Source organism: Phyllobates terribilis, unplaced genomic scaffold, assembly GCF_046119375.1.
Source record: "Phyllobates terribilis strain yellow unplaced genomic scaffold, ASM4611937v1 Scaffold_1__5_contigs__length_1240528914, whole genome shotgun sequence".
NCBI lineage: Eukaryota > Metazoa > Chordata > Amphibia > Anura > Dendrobatidae > Phyllobates > Phyllobates terribilis.
The window spans coordinates 1,199,022,587-1,199,040,401 of record NW_027362761.1 but is presented as its reverse complement, the minus strand read 5'-3'; the positions used below and the strand labels follow the sequence as shown (position 1 = coordinate 1,199,040,401).

The window sequence follows — 17,815 nt, the reverse complement described above, 5'->3', positions numbered from 1 at the left end:
AGAGTCATGGGTAACAACATAGCACCACTTGACCAGGCCATACGAGTTATAGTTGGGACACCAGCTGTATACGTTTTGACTTAAGTCTAGTTTCAAAGGGCCAACATCCTCGATAGGCTCGTATTGGATGGGATTAGAATTGGACACCATGAGTTGGAGAACTCTTGTTTCAAAGGGCAAACAATACCGATAGACTTCAATATTTCTGGATACCATCAGACTATGTTTGATCCTTCATTTGCAGTCATGGGTACCTATACTGTAACACTTGAGCAGTGGTTTGGGGGGGGGGGGGGGGGGGGGTCAGAACTGGACACCAGAAGTTGGAGAACTTTGGTTTCAGAGGGAAAACACTGTACTAGGCAAATGGTGTCCGGAAATATGGGAGGTTATTGTCTGGCCCTTTAAAAGACTAGCCAAATTATTTGAGAGTTATGACAATGGAAAATTATCAGTCAACTTTTCAGGACAATAAGCAAATAATCTACTCAACATAAGGACGCACCGACAATAACCTATACCCTGCAACCTTATCAAAATGCTTGCAGGCCTAATAATTCTAACAAAGTAGTCCTTAAAGCCCTTCTGCATAAATGGGAGGACCATCTGGAAATTGGCCAATTGTTTTTTTTGACGAAAACCTCAATGATAGCTGCCATTCAATAATCATTAGGAACTTTGCCTACCGTGTTCTTCATCAGTCCTATCCAATAAAAGACAATTATGACAGCTACTGACGTGTAGAATTTCACAGTAAATACTCAATGTGGTATTCCCTCGAGAAGGATCCCCCTGTATTTAACCCCCAGGCGCCGCTGTCAGATTACAATAGTTGACGAGCAACTTGGAAGTTTTGGCTTTTCAGCTGAAGCACAAACTCAAACTTCCAGTTCATGATTTCGACAAGAGGCCACGTGATGAATTACGGCACGCAGAGATGACTCCATTATCGGTAATGACAGCGTATGGAAAGCTCCCAGCTGATCGCCTCGTGGCCTATTATTTCGTATCGCCTTCTGAATTTCGTCAGCCGCCCTGCAGCTTTAATTAGTCGCATGTTTTATTATACAAATCTATTAATAAAATCAGAAAGAAATAAAGCTCCCGAGACCTTAAACACTGAGGAGATGGTTGCTTCTAGTCCGTGACTCGTGCATCCAGAGACACTTGCCCTGGGGGGGACTCTTGCTCAAGGATAATGGCAGCTTGCACTTGATATTGTTCTTATGATATCAATGGTTACGACCACCAAAAATATCCAGTTCTGGAGATGGCCATATTCGTTGGCCGAGACCTAGTTTTGGGAAAACGTTCATGGAAAGCTCCAAAAGTTATCTTTAGGAGGCCATGCTCCAAGCACACGCCAAAAAGAAAACCCTTAAGGTATGCAGAGGTTACTGAAGGACCGGAGCCATGAGAACCTCCTCCGATCTGCCGGCATCCCCGGTGCCTTTTCCGAGTAGTAGGCCCAACACAATGTCTACTAATGAGAAGAGGTCAGGGTTGCCGGAAGGTAGCAGGAGGTTCTCAGGGCTCTGGTCCGGCGGCTTCAGACGTTGCCACTGGACCAGGTTCCTGCTAATCATTTTGCCCAACTCTATTTAGCACCCATTGAAAAAAAAAAAAAATTGACTGCACCGACTCCTAATGAAGGAATCTTGCAAATTTTTTTTTTTTTTTTTTTTGGAGCTTCACGGTGGGATTAGCAAACTTCAATGAACGTTGGCGACATGTTCCCCGTAGCTTAGCTGACATCAAAGAGCCTACAAAGTCCTATTTTTTTTTTACTTTTTGGATGTCGATCCCTCTGCCAAAATAAGTTCCTAAATTAGAGAAGTGAACACAATTTCTCTCTGTAAAGTGGTTTATCTAAAAATCACCGAAAAAAAAAAAAAAAAAATTGAAGGAAACCACCCCGAATGGAATGAGAAGTCCATTATACTGGGAGGACTATTATCGGAAGTCCATTGTATGATTACATCTGTGGTCAGATGACGGGCTGTCCCCAGAGGGGTGGTGACGATTCAGGTATGGGTTATTCGTAACACATCAAGTGGAGTTGATAACATCACTCATCGGAGGAGTCCCCCACCACTCTGGGTTTCTGGACGAGTCCTGAAGTTGACTGGTAGTTCGAAAGCTGAAGGATTCTTAATAGGTCGGTAACACGGCTCATCGAGAAGTCCACGGAGCCAGACGGTACTATGTTGTTGATTTCAACCGTAAGCTACCGTCTATGGGGAAAAATATTGGGAGTAATGAAAAGAGAGGTCCTACTAAACAGAAAAACGGTCAAGAAGTCAATTTTATCAAGTAGCCTGCAATAAAAAAAATAAAAACCAAACACCTTGGTCTTAATTTACAACAGTTCATAAATCCAACCCGTTATCGTATCGGTTCTCACACATACGAGACGCTAAGGACACGATAACATTTGATTTCCCAGAGGATTATCCAAACATAACGACTGTACATTACATCGCTCCCCCAGTTCAATGGACTAAATTATATCATCTGCACATGGTAGAAAGTTATTTAAAAATCATTAAACCGGGAGATTAATTTTCCTCTGAGCTTGATTGTAATTACAGAGAGCAGCGTAAGAGAAAGGATCTGAGCCTCTTACCGCTCTACACCGGAGACCGGGCGGAAATGTGGGGTCAGCAGGGGGGGGATGGAAAAAGCAGTATATTATATACACGGGGGCAGGATTATATTCATGTACATAGGAGCAGTATTATAGTAGTTATATTCTTGTACATAGGGGGCATTATTATAGTAGTTATATTCTTGTACATAGGGGCAGTATTATAGTAGTTATATTCTTGTACATAGGAGCAGCATTATAGTAGCTATATTCTTGTACATAGGAGCAGCATTATAGTAGCTATATTCTTGTACATAGGAGCAGCATTATAGTAGTTATATTCTTGTACATAGGGGCAGTATTATAGTAGTTATATTCTTGTACATAGGGGGCAGTTTTATAGTAGTTATATTCTTGTACATAGGAGCAGCATTATAGTAGCTATATTCTTGTACATAGGAGCAGCATTATAGTAGTTATATTCTTGTACATAGGGGCAGTATTATAGTAGTTATATTCTTGTACATAGGGGCAGTATTATAGTAGTTATATTCTTGTACATAGGGGGCAGTTTTATAGTAGTTATATTCTTGTACATAGGGGCAGTATTATAGTAGTTATATTCTTGTACATAGGGGCAGTATTATAGTAGTTATATTCTTGTACATAGGAGCAGCATTATAGTAGTTATATTCTTGTACATAGGAGCAGTATTATAGTAGATATATTCTTGTACATAGGGGCAGTATTATAGTAGTTATATTCTTGTACATAGGAGCAGCATTATAGTAGTTATATTCTTGTACATAGGGGCAGTATTATAGTAGTTATATTCTTGTACATAGGGGGCAGTATTATAGTAGTTATATTCTTGTACATAGGAGCAGTATTATAGTAGTTATATTCTTGTACATAGGAGCAGTATTATAGTAGTTATATTCTTGTACATAGGGGGCAGTATTATAGTAGTTATATTCTTGTACATAGGAGCAGTATTATAGTAGTTATATTCTTGTACATAGTGGGCAGTATTATAGTAGTTATATTCTTGTACATAGGGGCAGTATTATGGTAGTTATATTCTTGTACATAGGGGCAGTATTATAGTAGTTATATTTTTGTACATAGGGGCAGTATTATAGTAGTTATATTCTTGTACATAGGGGCAGTATTATAGTAGTTATATTCTTGTACATAGGGGGCAGTATTAGAATAGTTATATTCTTGTACATAGGGGGCAGTATTATAGTAGTTATATTCTTGTACATAGGGGCAGTATTATAGTAGTTATATTCTTGTACATAGTGGGCAGTATTATAGTAGTTATATTCTTGTACATAGGGGGCTGTATTATAGTAGTTATATTGTTGTACATAGGGGGCAGTATTATAGTAGTTATATTCTTGTAGATAGGAGCAGTATTATAGTAGTTATATTCTTGTACATAGGGGGCAGTATTATAGTAGTTATATTCTTGTACATAGGGGCAGTATTATGGTAGTTATATTCTTGTACATAGGGGCAGTATTATGGTAGTTATATTCTTGTACATAGGAGGCAGTATTATAGTAGTTATATTCTTGTACATAGGGGCAGTATTATAGTAGTTATATTCTTGTACATAGGAGCAGTATTATAATAGTTCTATTCTTGTACATAGGAGCAGTATTATAGTAGTTCTATTCTAGTACATAGGAGCAGTATTATAGTAGTTATATTCTTGTACATAGGGGCAGTATTATAGTAGTTATTCTTGTACATAGGGGCAGTATTATAGTAGTTATATTCTTGCACATAGGAGCAGTATTATAGTAGTTATATTCTTGTACATAGGGGCAGTATTATAGTAGTTATATTCTTGTACATAGGGGGCAGTATTAGAATAGTTATATTCTTGTACATAGGGGCAGTATTATAGTAGTTATATTCTTGTACATAGGGGCAGTATTATAGTAGTTATATTCTTGTATATAGGGGCAGTATTATAGTAGTTATATTCTTGTACATAGGGGCAGTATTATAGTAGTTATATTCTTGTACATAGGGGCAGTATTATAGTAGTTATATTCTTGTATATAGGGGCAGTATTATAGTAGTTATATTCTTGTACATAGGGGCAGTATTATAGTAGTTATATTCTTGTACATAGGGGCAGTATTATGGTAGTTATATTCTTGTACATAGGAGCAGTATTATAGTAGTTATATTCTTGTACATAGGGGCAGTATTATAGTAGTTATATTCTTGTACATAGGGGCAGTATTATAGTAGTTATATTCTTGTACATAGGAGCAGTATTATAGTAGTTATATTCTTGTACATAGGGGCAGTATGATAGTAGTTATATTCTTGTACATAGGAGCAGTATTATAGTAGTTATATTCTTGTACATAGGGGGCAGTATGATAGTAGTTATATTCTTGTACATAGGAGCAGTATGATAGTAGTTATATTCTTGTACATAGGAGCAGTATTATAGTAGTTATATTCTTGTACATAGGGGGCAGTATTATAGTAGTTATATTCTTGTACATAGGGGCAGTATTATAGTAGTTATATTCTTGTACATAGGGGCAGTATTATAGTAGTTATATTCTTGTACATAGGGGCAGTATTATAGTAGTTATATTCTTGTACATAGGGGCAGTATTATAGTAGTTATATTCTTGTATATAGGGGCAGTATTATAGTAGTTATATTCTTGTACATAGGGGCAGTATTATAGTAGTTATATTCTTGTACATAGGAGCAGTATTATAGTAGTTATATTCTTGTACATAGGGGGCAGTATTATGGTAGTTATATTCTTGTACATAGGAGCAGTATTATAGTAGTTATATTCTTGTACATAAGGGGCAGTATTATAGTAGTTATATTCTTGTACATAGGGGCAGTATTATAGTAGTTATATTCTTGTACATAGGGGGCAGTATTATAGTAGTTGTGTTCCTGCACATACGGTATATGCCAGCGAACCAGAGAGCGCGAGGAGGAGGAGAAATCAATCCTGCATAATCCGCAATGTGTTTACAAACAGACAACCCGAGGTCCGAAGAGCGCGGATTATGAACGCAAAGGGGGCGGGCGAGAGGCCGGCGAGAACGCAGAAAGGAAGATGGGAACAAAGTGAGAAAAATAGTGAGACAGCGAGAAGGTTCAAGAAAGATTGCAGAAGAGTGATAGGAACGAGTGTGCCACGAGAGAGGAGATTGAAAGCAAGAAATAGATTAGAGCACGGAAGAGACAAAAAGGTAGAAAAAAAAAAAAAGCATAAGAGAAATAAACAGGAAAAAAAAAATAATAATATGAGAGCGAGAAAGATTTGTAACCTTCTTTTAGAGCTCAGACAAACGCTTTGATAACGAGTGAAGAGCCAAGAAGCGTCAACTAGAAGCCAACGCGTTCTTCCGAGTGCAGCACCGGGGATCGGAGACGTTCACATCATGAAATGAGATCATAAGTTTTCATCTCCGTTCCCGGCTCTTCAGGACGACTCGTATTCTGCAGGTTTAGCAGAACGTCAGGAAGTGAAGTGTTCATCACCCGAGATGAGAGCGCCGCGGCGAGGAATATTCTGTGCAGATAGCGGGATCGCACTGGTCAGCGGATACGCGAGGATTAATCATGCGGGATCTCCAGATTACAATATAAATTGCTAATGGAGTTCAGCCTCCGCTTTACCCTGGAGTCACACGAGATTAGATAGGATACGCAAATTATCACTGCCGATTATTATCCTCTGTGCAATTTGCACCAACAGTAGTTTGCAATTAAAGAGGTTAAATCGGGACAGAACAAATATTAGCGGAGTCCTTGAAGTCCAGACGCTGAGGTTCATCAGACCCTTCACCATCAGTGGTCCTAGATTTGGTCACAACAGCCAGAAGAAGCAAGGAGAGCGGAGGGGGACCTAGTCAGCAGTGAGGAGGGACGGCCGGATATAGCATTTATATTTTTAAGCCTAAAATAAGCACAGGTTTATACAGAGGAGGAGGACAACCCTTTTCGGGTCCTCATAAGGTGCCCATCTTGGCAGGATCGGTCAACCATCCAAAGTATAAAGCTTTTCACACAACGACAACAATGAAATAGCGGGCATCTTGATTTTACCATGCGAAATCCTGGTTTTCAAGGAAAATATGAGGCCGTGAGGGGTGTCTGAAGGCAGATTACTGCCCATATCCCCACCGAGAAGACCTGCACGGTCAACCGAACCAAGTGTGCATATGTACAGGGGATGGTTTAAACCAGTTTTTAAGGTCTGGCCAACTTTAGAGAATGACTAGACAGATTACGGCTTTTTGTAAGCTCGGAGCAGTAGGACGCAATCTTTACTGCAGACTTATTTGACCCTAGAAGGCAATACGGTGCCATACAAAGGCTCCCGCCCACCAGATATGGGCTCCGGGTCTCCAAATTTTAAAGCAGGATCAATATTTCTGCAATTAATTTTCTGCAACCCTTTCACACGTTAACATGTTGGATAAAGAGCGCAGTACAGTTAGGTACAATGTAGATCATTCTAGAGAACAGGTGAAGCATGAGAGGAGTAATGGAGACAGAAAAAGGCGGTTTTGGGCTGGAGAGGACAAGTCGATAGGTAAGATAAGAAGAGGTGCAGCTCTGTGAGGAACGCTGAATGTTTTGGAAAACTAAAGTTTGGGAAAGTTTCAGGCACAGACACAAAGTGGAGACTGTGGACAGATACTCCACGCTCACCCTCTATAGTCAATCGAAGTGGTCTTCATGGGAGACCTTTCTATTTAGAAAGCTCTCGTTGGGGAGTGAGGACAAAGGCAAAGCCAAGACACTCACCTCTACGACAATGCACCAGGGAGACCTACTTAGGACTCTCAACAATTCGCAAAAGCAGAGAGCTACTACAAGGAGACTCAGACACATGTGAAACGCGTTAACACTTCTCATTTCTACGGAGGAAGTAAACGCTTGCAGCCAGGTTCCCCTACCAAAGCTGCGTACGGTGGGGTCACCCGGGCTTAGGCTTCACTTAACGGTGCTCATGTACATTTTAGGGTCTCAGTTTAACCCAACCTAAAAAAGGAGTATAGGCTGTTTAAAAGGAATTCAGCCACCAAAACAATTTATTACTAATCCATAAAATAGGTGTTCATCACTGGTGGTCCAACCACTTTGACCCCCTCCCACGTTGCGAGGAGCAATGCTCTAGGGTCTCCATTAGCCGAGTCGTACTCTGCCAATCTCAGACAATGAAAGCAGCAGCGTTTTCCCATGCTCAACCATCGCTCGATTCGAGAGGACTCCAAATTCCCATTTTCGGGATCGTGGTGGTCTTGGCAATCAATGACTTATCGCGTATTTTGTGGATGGGCCAACCGCATTAAGGCTCAATATAGTAGTATCTATAATACAGCATGGGCAAAACGCTCTGCTGCTGTTCTCATCTGTGGTTCTGATTTTCAGAATAGTCTTCATAATGTGAAATTTATAATCACTCCGAATGATGAACGAAAAAAAAACCGAGACACCAGAACAAATTATACTAATCTGGTCCTCTAATCTGCACGAACAGGTCATCCTAGGAGCAAATCACAAACTATTCATAGGAAAGTATGTGAATTACATAAATAAACATGCCCAATTGATCTGCAAATAGCACCGCTATATACCAAATACAGCCCAATTCCAGAAGACAATGTCTCCCTCAAGTGTTAAAAGACACAGCGGGAAGCAGCAAGAGGAACCCAGTCATCCTGCAGGATACTGCTACAACCCACACACAGCGTGCAGCCAGCAATCTCTGGAAACCCCACATACATAACGCCCTGGTGTGAACAGGACATCTGTGACACTGTGCAAACCACTGACTTCCGGGATCATCACCGGTACAATTAATCCTTATCTCCTCATCTGTCAGCTACTGTACAAGCTGAAGTATGAAGAATTAAACTAATGTAATTTACTATAATCCTGCCAATAAAAAAAATGCAAAGGACAACGATGGGATCAGACGAACAGTCCACGGTACTAAATGGCTTCTGCAAAATATCTTGAAGAATCAGCAATAAGCATTGATTACAGAGTTGCAATGCGAGCTAGGATCAATTAATATATGACCTATCCCTTTGATCTATAATTGCCGTCTCAGGGATAGACTGGACCCCATTACTGTCCCCTAATTTCCAAAATAGCCATACATTTCATATTAAACCACCAAAGGGCCAACATGACAAAATAGGAGGGTGAAGATGTAGACGACACCGGTCTAATATCAGCATGGGATGCTACAGAATAAGAGAAACACGTTAATAATGGCATAAAAGTGTATAATGTAGAAGATTATAATTCTGGTTATATGGAAATGTGCAATGACCATAGAAAACATCCACAGCCTATTAATTCTGCACAGCCCAGAAGTCGAGGAGTCATTTACTGGAATAGCACAGCTGGAATTGACCTCCCCCGCAGCAAACACAAGGAGACTTTACACAATGAATCAGCCCCATGCAACAGGTGTCAGCGCAAGGTGCAAATATCCAAAAGAAAAGTGCAATGCAATTATTAATGCAGAATTTATAAGGAAAGGCGCGACTCACCTGAGATGACAGCTGGAAAAAGAGGGAAAAAATAAATAGTAAATGACTAAAAAAAAGGAAGACCCCGGCTCCTACAAACTTGGTGGAAGGAAAAACAAGAGTAGGATTTAAGGGGCCACAGAGGTGCTGGGGTAGAAGGAAGGGATGTTACTGAAGGCAGAGCATCTCTGGATAGGACGCTATTGGTGTGCAGGGAAACGAGGTGGAGTCATCATCCAGCACTGGGATAATCCATCGCTGCTACCAGTCCTGACCAGTGACCGGGAAAAAAAGGGAAGAAGCCAGGAGAGGTCGATGCGAAATAATAAAGGGACTCCGAGCCAAGAATTCAGCCGGAGCCACATTCCAGCATCTGATCAATAGAGGAGGATCAGCTGAGTAATGGAAGTGACACAGCGTGCGGCAAGCCAAGTCGTGTGTGCCCACGGACCCCAGCAGATGGCACAGACCCCATAGGCAAGGTACGAGGATGTCAGGGGCTCGCAGACCGCAGGGAGGGGCGACGCAGTTAGCGGCTGCTGCTGGAGGGAGACGGCAAGCACAAGCCGAGCCTCAGCGTATGATCAGACGGGATCTAGGGATCTACAGCCTTCCCGAAGAGGTGAGCAGATCCTGGTGCTCCGCCATCTAAGACAAGGATGCAAGAGCCGAGTGCGTCCTGTCACCCCGGGAGGACGAGGGTCTATCTGCGCTGACAGCGAGCGTCCACGACACCCCCAACACCATGACTGCGTGCAGGGAGAGATAAGAGACCGCCAGGCACATCTGGTGACGCACATCTCAGGGGGGAAACAGACGGTCAGACAGGCTCAAATGCAACCAGTCTGATCGCTGGGTCTCCCCGAAGCGAGATTCGGGAAATCTCATCCACTTGTCTCCACATAACTCACCCCTGCCCTGCAGGACCAATCTCGGCTCTGCTGCATTAAATACCAGGGAGAAAATTATATGTATTCTTTTTTTTTTTCCCCTGAAATGAAAACAGCGCCACCCCCAGTCCACAGGATGGATGCAGTATTGCAACTTGGCCAAATTCATTTCAAAATGGAGCTCAGCTGCAATACCAGAGACCACCTGGAAGCAGTAGTGGCGCAGTTTATATTTCAGTTAGGAGATCCCCGCTTACGCCAATGTGACTGACAGAAGCGGGGCGGCGGTGGACAGCGCTGCCCCTTTAAATCTACAGGAATTTTTTGTGCAGAGCTTTTTGCATGTAGATGGCGCCCGATGCAAAACAAGAACCTTCACCCCCACCAGATTTCATGCAAAGGAGCTTTCCCCGCCGCGTCCATTTCTGGACGATGTTTGCATCGTCTTCACTGAGCAAAAATAACGAGCAGCACCTGTCCCTTTGCTGCATCCGATCCTGGGAAAGCTGGGTGACTACATCAGTGCCGTACGATCAGCACCGTCAATGTGGCCGCCACGGCCTCCCCCATAGCTGTCTGATACACCTGCGGACACAATGGCCGCTCAGGAGTCTGGGAAAGCTGGGTAATAATCCCTAAAGGAGCAGGACTGGGGATTCTCTAATATTATGGGGTCACACATTTGCAGCCACAGTATAGAAGAAAAAAACAATGCATTTATTTTATTTTTTTTAGCGCCGGGCGCTGATCACGGGGGGTTTGTGCGAGCGCCGGGCGCTGATCACGGGCAGTGCTGTATATACATCGTACAGATGTCTGCTGTAATTACATCAATGTGTCCGCCACTTCCAGTAACGCACAGGTCCAGCCAATGAGGCGGGAGCGCCGCGCCGTTAACCCTTCACCTGATAACAGTGATCGGCCCCTGATTAATTGCAGAACCGGGCGAACGTGAAGCCACAACGTTACCGTTCGGTTACAAAAATGCAACGTTTTATGTTGTTTTGCTCTCCACAACTTTAAAGGACTTGTCCAAAAGCTAAAAAAAGGGAAGTGTATGGAGGCAAGATCAGGGTTTGTTTATAATCTGTAACCATAGAGATGCATAGGTCTGCATAGCAGCTGTATACACAAAACGGTAGGCTGCTCTCAGTGAGGAATATTTGAATATTGGTCCTTTTTACATTTTAGATGGATTGCAGAAAAAAAATGGTTGTGAAGGCAGACATAGGCATTAAGGGTTACCCAGGGTTAGGAAATTAATTATCGGACTGGTGGGGTGGGGTGGGGTGGGGTGGTGGTGGGGGTGGGTCAAACACCCTTCACCCCAGCTGATATCTGGAGCTGTGGCCGCCACATGTACACAGTGTACGGAGCCAGAACAGTGTAGTGGCCGCTCCTGGGTACTGCAACTCAGATCACATTCACTTCAATAGGAGAGGACTTGCAGTACCGAGAACAACCACTACACAGGGCAGAGCTGTGGTGTAATGGCTACACACATGCCAGCAGACGGACGTCATAATGACTCCCCGGTACCCACCACTCTGATATGTAGGACATTTGTGCAGGACTGAGATACTATGACTTCTCCTTAGGATAGGTGATACTGGTGCCGGGGCTGCTGAAAGTGCCTAAAGCTCCGAGCCAGAATAGCCGGTGCCGGGGCTGCTGAAAGTGCCTAAAGCTCCGAGCCAGAATAGCCGGTGCCGGGGCTGCTGAAAGTACCTAATGCTCCGAGCCAGAATAGCCGGTGCCGGGGCTGCTGAAAGTACCTAATGCTCCGAGCCAGAATAGCCGGTGCCGGGGCTGCTGAAAGTACCTAATGCTCCGAGCCAGAATAGCCGGTGCCGGGGCTGCTGAAAGTACCTAATGCTCCGAGCCAGAATAGCCGGTGCCGGGGCTGCTGAAAGTACCTAATGCTCCGAGCCAGAATAGCCGGTGCCGGGGCTGCTGGAAGTACCTAATGCTCCAAGCCAAAATAGCCGGTGCCGGGGCTGCTGAAAGTACCTAATGCTCCGAGCCAGAATAGCCGGTGCCGGGGCTGCTGAAAGTGCCTAAAGCTCCGAGCCAGAATAGCCGGTGCCGGGGCTGCTGGAAGTGCCTAATGCTCCGAGCCAGAATAGCCGGTGCCGGGGCTGCTGAAAGTGCCTAATGCTCCGAGCCAGAATAGCCGGTGCCGGGGCTGCTGGAAGTGCCTAATGCTCCGAGCCAGAATAGCCGGTGCCGGGGCTGCTGAAAGTACCTAATGCTCCAAGCCAGAATAGCCGGTGCCGGGGCTGCTGGAAGTACCTAATGCTCCAAGCCAGAATAGCCGGTGCCGGGGCTGCTGGAAGTACCTAATGCTCCGAGCCAGAATAGCCGGTGCCGGGGCTGCTGAAAGTACCTAATGCTCCAAGCCAGAATAGCCGGTGCCGGGGCTGCTGGAAGTACCTAATGCTCCAAGCCAGAATATCTAGTGCCGGGGCTGCTGAAAGTACCTAATGCTCCGAGCCAGAATAGCCGGTGCCAGGGCTGCTGGAAGTACCTAATGCTCCGAGCCAGAATAGCCGGTGCCGGGGCTGCTGAAAGTACCTAATGCTCCAAGCCAGAATAGCCGGTGCCGGGGCTGCTGGAAGTACCTAATGCTCCAAGCCAGAATATCTAGTGCCGGGGCTGCTGAAAGTGCCTAATGCTCCGAGCCAGAATAGCCGGTGCCAGGGCTGCTGGAAGTACCTAATGCTCCGAGCCAGAATAGCCGGTGCTGCTGGAAGTACCTAATGCTCCAAGCCAGAATATCTAGTGCCGCTGGAAGTACCTAATGTTCGGAACCAAAACAGCACAGCTCCATACACTGTGTTCTCAGGTAATGCAGCACCTATTAAAGTGATCAGAGCTGAGGTACCCAGGAATGGCCACTACATTGCGTATGGAGCGGTCCTGCTCTGGCTCCAAACATCATGTACTACCAGCAGCCACGGCACCAGTATCATCTGTCGAATGTCGGGCTCCCACTGATGTCCTTAGCCTATGTCATCAATCTCTCTGTATCAGGGACTCACATTTAAGCAGTCGTTCCTGTATACTTGCTCTATGAGGGTAGATATAGGTTGATTTTGGACTGTCTTAATGGGCAAGACAGGAGCCTCACTGAAGAGACCTCCAAACCTTACTTGTCTCCAGATCTACATGGTGACCACCAAGGAGGTATAACACCCACACAACTTTGAGGATGACTTGGTGGGTGGGGGGGGGCAATTTGCGCTTACTGTGGGGGCCGCCGGGCTTTGTGTACCTTCGCGTTACACCACAACATCTCGAGGAGCTATATAAAGACACGACGGCTTCCTGTAACGGATCATCAGTAACCAGCAGAGGTGCAGCAGACAACTGCTATGTCCTCCTCCAGTGTCGGCACAGTCCGGGTATACGTCACCCTGCACATTACAATATGGTGATCGACAACCAAAAACAAAAAAAAAAAAACCCTTTAGGACGACCCTACAAATCGGAGAAAGCAGAACACATCCAGGGCAATCTATTTTACACATTATGGCGGATCTCCATTCAGCAGTTTGTGCTGCAGAGCTGCTCTTCTTACTGGAGACAGAAGAATGGACCTTTTGGGGACTGGGGAGAGCACCGGTCATGTAGGGGAGGCATTTTCTTGTCCAAATTATGGTCACAATTCCACATCCACGTTTTGGGGGGGGTCAGAGCCAAGTCCGGGCTGGGAACTGCGAACGAGAAAATCACTCCCTTGTAGGTGACTAAAGATCGTCCCCCGATTCCCAAAATGTCCAGCTATGGCTGCGATCTCCAAGTCCAGTAGGAAGAGCTGCTGTGCAGCACCAACTGCGGAACGGGAGGAATCCGCTATAAACGCCCACCTTGAAATTTTCCAGAATTAAATAAGAAAAATTGCGTCCAAAAACCGGATAATGGGAGATGCTGGATTTTATATGGTTTCTGTTTAGATGAACTTGGCATGTCGCATAGGGAGAAAGTCCCTGAAGGAGTTAACACGCGCTCTAGGTGTTTGCTCATGTGCTGTCCATGGGCTGGAGCCAGAGATGAAGGAAACGACCGAGCACGGGATATCCTGGGTGTGCAGATTTGCTCTTCATCGGAGCGTGCAAAAGTGACCGTGTGTACACCGAGCCGAAAAATCGTGCCAAGAAATAGGAAAGTCCCTGAAGACCCCTCTGCTGTATCCCCTTCATTCCCACATGTGTGGAGACGTCACAAGTGTGGGATAGTTGCATATCCACCTCGGGCCCGCTGCGGTCACCAGAGAACCGTGGCTACGGACTACAGAATCATTTTCCGATCTGATACCAAAGTGAGAGATGAAATATGGAAAAAAAAAAAAGTGCGAGACGTCTCCATGAGAATATTGATAACGCTAAATAATGCAAGAAAGATCCAGTGACATCGCCCCGAGACGACAGGACATCATGAAATATAAAGGAGGACGCGGATCAGATTTCTGCTCTCCGCAATAATCGCTCACGTTATGGAGATATATAGGAACGTGTACAGGGAAGATGTGCCGCTGTCTGGTGAGGGGACGAAAACTATCTGGATACGTCTAGAAAGGTCATTATTATTATGGTGTAGACATTTGGTTTGTTATGTGGCAAGCAAGCGAGCAAGCCAGGCGGGAGGGAGGTTAGTAACGTGGCAAGCAAGCGAGCAAGGAGGGAGGGAGGTTAGCAACGTGGCAAGCGAGCGAGCCAGGCGGGAGGGAGGTTAGTAACGTGGCAAGCAAGTGAGCCAGGCGGGAGGGAGGTTAGTAACATGGCAAACAAGCGAGCCATGTGGGAGGGAAGTTAGTAACGTAGCAAGAAAGCGAGCCAGGCGGGAGGGAGGTTTGTAACGTGGCAAGCGAGCAAGCCGGGTGGGAGGGAGGGAGGTTAGCAACGTAGCAAGCAAGCGAGCCAGGCGGGAGGGAGGTTAGTAACATGGCAAGCAAGCGAGCCATGTGGGAGGGAAGTTAGTAACGTGGCAAGCAAGCGAGCCAGGCGGGAGGGAGGTTACTAACATGGCAAGCAAGCGAGCCAGGCGGGAGGGAGGTTACTAACATGGCAAGCAAGCGAGCCATGTGGGAGGGAAGTTAGTAAAGTGGCAAGCAAGCGAGCCAGGCGGGAGGGAGGTTACTAACGTTGCAAGCAAGCAAGCCGGGTGGGAGGGAGGTTAGTAACGTGGCAAGCAAGCGAGCCAGGCGGGAGGGAGTTTACTAACGTAGCAAGAAAGCGAGCCAGGCGGGAGGGAGGTTAGTAACGTGGCAAGCGAGCAAGCCGGGTGGGAGGGAGGGAGGTTAGCAACATGGCAAGCAAGCGAGCCAGGCGGGAGGGAGGTTAGTAACGTGGCAAGCGAGCAAGCCGGGTGGGAGGGAGGGAAGTTAGTAACGTGGCAAGCAAGCGAGCCAGGCGGGAGGGAGGTTACTAAAGTGGCAAGCAAGCAAGCCAGGCGGGAGGGAGGGAGGTTACTAACGTGGCAAGCAAGCGAGCCAGGCGGGAGGGAGGTTAGTAACATGGCAAACAAGCGAGCCAGGCGGGAGGGAGGTTAGTAACATGGCAAACAAGCGAGCCAGGCGGGAGGGAGGTTAGTAACATGGCAAACAAGCGAGCCAGGCGGGAGGGAGGTTAGTAACATGGCAAGCAAGCGAGCCATGTGGGAGGGAAGTTAGTAACATAGCAAGCAAGCGAGCCAGGCGGGAGGGAGGTTAGTAACATGGCAAGCAAGCGAGACAGGCGGGCAGGAGGGAGGTTAGTAACGTGGCAAGCAAGCGAGCCAGGCGGGAGGGAGGTTACTAACGTGGCAAGCAAGCGAGCCAGGCGGGAGGGAGGTTAGTAACATGGCAAACAAGCGAGCCAGGCGGGAGGGAGGTTAGTAACATGGCAAACAAGCGAGCCAGGCGGGAGGGAGGTTAGTAACATGGCAAACAAGCGAGCCAGGCGGGAGGGAGGTTAGTAACATGGCAAGCAAGCGAGCCATGTGGGAGGGAAGTTAGTAACATAGCAAGCAAGTGAGCCAGGCGGGAGGGAGGTTAGTAACATGGCAAGCAAGCGAGACAGGCGGGCAGGAGGGAGGTTAGTAACGTGGCAAGCAAGCGAGCCAGGCGGGAGGGAAGTTAGTAACGTGGCAAGCAAGCGAGCCAGGCGGGAGGGAGGTTAGTAACGTGGCAAGCAAGCGAGCCAGGCAGGAGGGAGGTTAGTAAAATGGCAAGCAAGCGAGCCATGTGGGAGGGAAGTTAGTAACGTGGCAAGCAAGAGCCAGGCGGGAGGGAGGTTAGTAATGTGGCAAGCAAGCCAGATGGGATGGAGATTACTTATGTGGCAAGTGAGCCAGGCAGGAGGTTACTAATGAGGAAAGCAAGACAGGTGGAAGGGAGTTTAGTAATGTGGCAACCAAGCCATAAGGAAGGTTACTCATGATGAAAGCATGCAGGAATTTACAAGCATGGCATTTTCAGTAAATTTTTCAGTTTTAGAGAGCAAAGCCAAGAGGTTACAAATGTGCAGAGCAAATAAGGCGAGAATTTACAGATGTGGCAAGCGAGCAAGAAGAGAGGTTACAAATGTGGCAAGCAAGCCAGGAAGGGGAAAAAAAAAAAAAAAAAGTTACAAACGAGGCGAGCGAACAGGGCGAGAGGATACAAACGAGGCGAGCGAGCAGGGCAAGAGGATACAGGTGAGGCGAGCGAGCAGGGCGAGAGGATACAAATGAGGCGAGCGAGCAGGGCGAGAGGATACAAACGAGGCGAGCGAGCAGGGCAAGAGGATACAGGTGAGGCGAGCGAGTAGGGTGAGAGGATACAAATGAGGCGAGCGAGCCAGTCAGCATGTCACAATGTCTGAAGCCGAGCAGGCGACAGTGACAAACAGTGCTGGGATCCCCGACATGACAGATCGCTCTCTATAAAGAGGAATTTGGCTCATCAGGTTTCGCACACTCACCATTCCTCATACACAAGACAGATGTTTCCCTTTTGGTTTATTATCTCTGGGGAAACAACTTCTGCAGAACAAAGAGCGCAGGTTTTATATTGCCACGCGACCAGCTGAAGCCAAAAGCTATCAAATGATCAGAAAAAGGCCAAGTGCACGGCTCAGGGCCGCCGCGAGCTTCAGACCGACGCGGCCGCCTCCACTGCTGTATTATACACTTATAATGGCTCACCTTGAATATTCAGTATTGTGTCGCAGAGTTCAAGAGCGTTTCTCTACAATACTGGGCACAGCAGCCATTCAGATGCTGGGGGGGGGGGGGGGGGGGAGCAGTAATGGTGGCTGCATCCTTAATCGCTTGTACAAGAGTTAAACAGTTGCAAGCAAAAATAAAAATATGCATCAGCAATTAAAGAAGAGCGCACAGCGAGCGCTCCCCATACAAGACTCCAGTCCCCTACATCCAGGCTCTGCAAATGGAGAATTTCCAGAGAGAAATTTCAGTTCCCAGTACTGCAGCACAGCTCCTATTAAAGTGAATGTGGTCTGAGCCGCAGTACCCGATAACTGCCACTACATGACGTAGAGAGCAGTGCTTTTCAGCTCTGTACACTGAGCTCTTCTGACCGTGGCGGGATCTGCAAGCAGCCGATCAGTGCAGGCACCACATCTCCCACCCACTGCTCAGATATTGATGACGTTTCCTCAGGGTAAGCCACCTATGTCCCCTAAATTCTAAGTATGGGATGCAACAACACATGACATGCACACATTGACTCTTCAGGAGCCTGGGCAAGCAAGGTAAAGGAGCGAGCGGACCCCTCTTCAGGAGCCTGGGCAAGCAAGGTAAAG

At 46.3% G+C, this 17,815-nt stretch overlaps 1 protein-coding gene across 17 annotated transcripts in view; it reads right to left on the bottom strand.

Annotated features, from left to right (window-relative positions):
• Positions 1 to 17,815, bottom strand: part of SLC4A11 (solute carrier family 4 member 11) — a 461,140-nt gene that overhangs the window by 154,534 nt on the left and 288,791 nt on the right. Inside the window, exon 1 of one of the 17 annotated variants that reach the window (XM_073649392.1) lies at positions 9,163 to 9,588. The exons of 15 other annotated variants lie outside the window; for them this stretch is intronic. The gene's annotated coding sequence lies outside the window, so the exon portion shown is untranslated. Of the gene's footprint in view, positions 1 to 9,162; positions 9,589 to 17,815 lie in introns of those variants that run through there. One more of the 17 variants, XM_073649384.1, reaches the window with a different exon arrangement.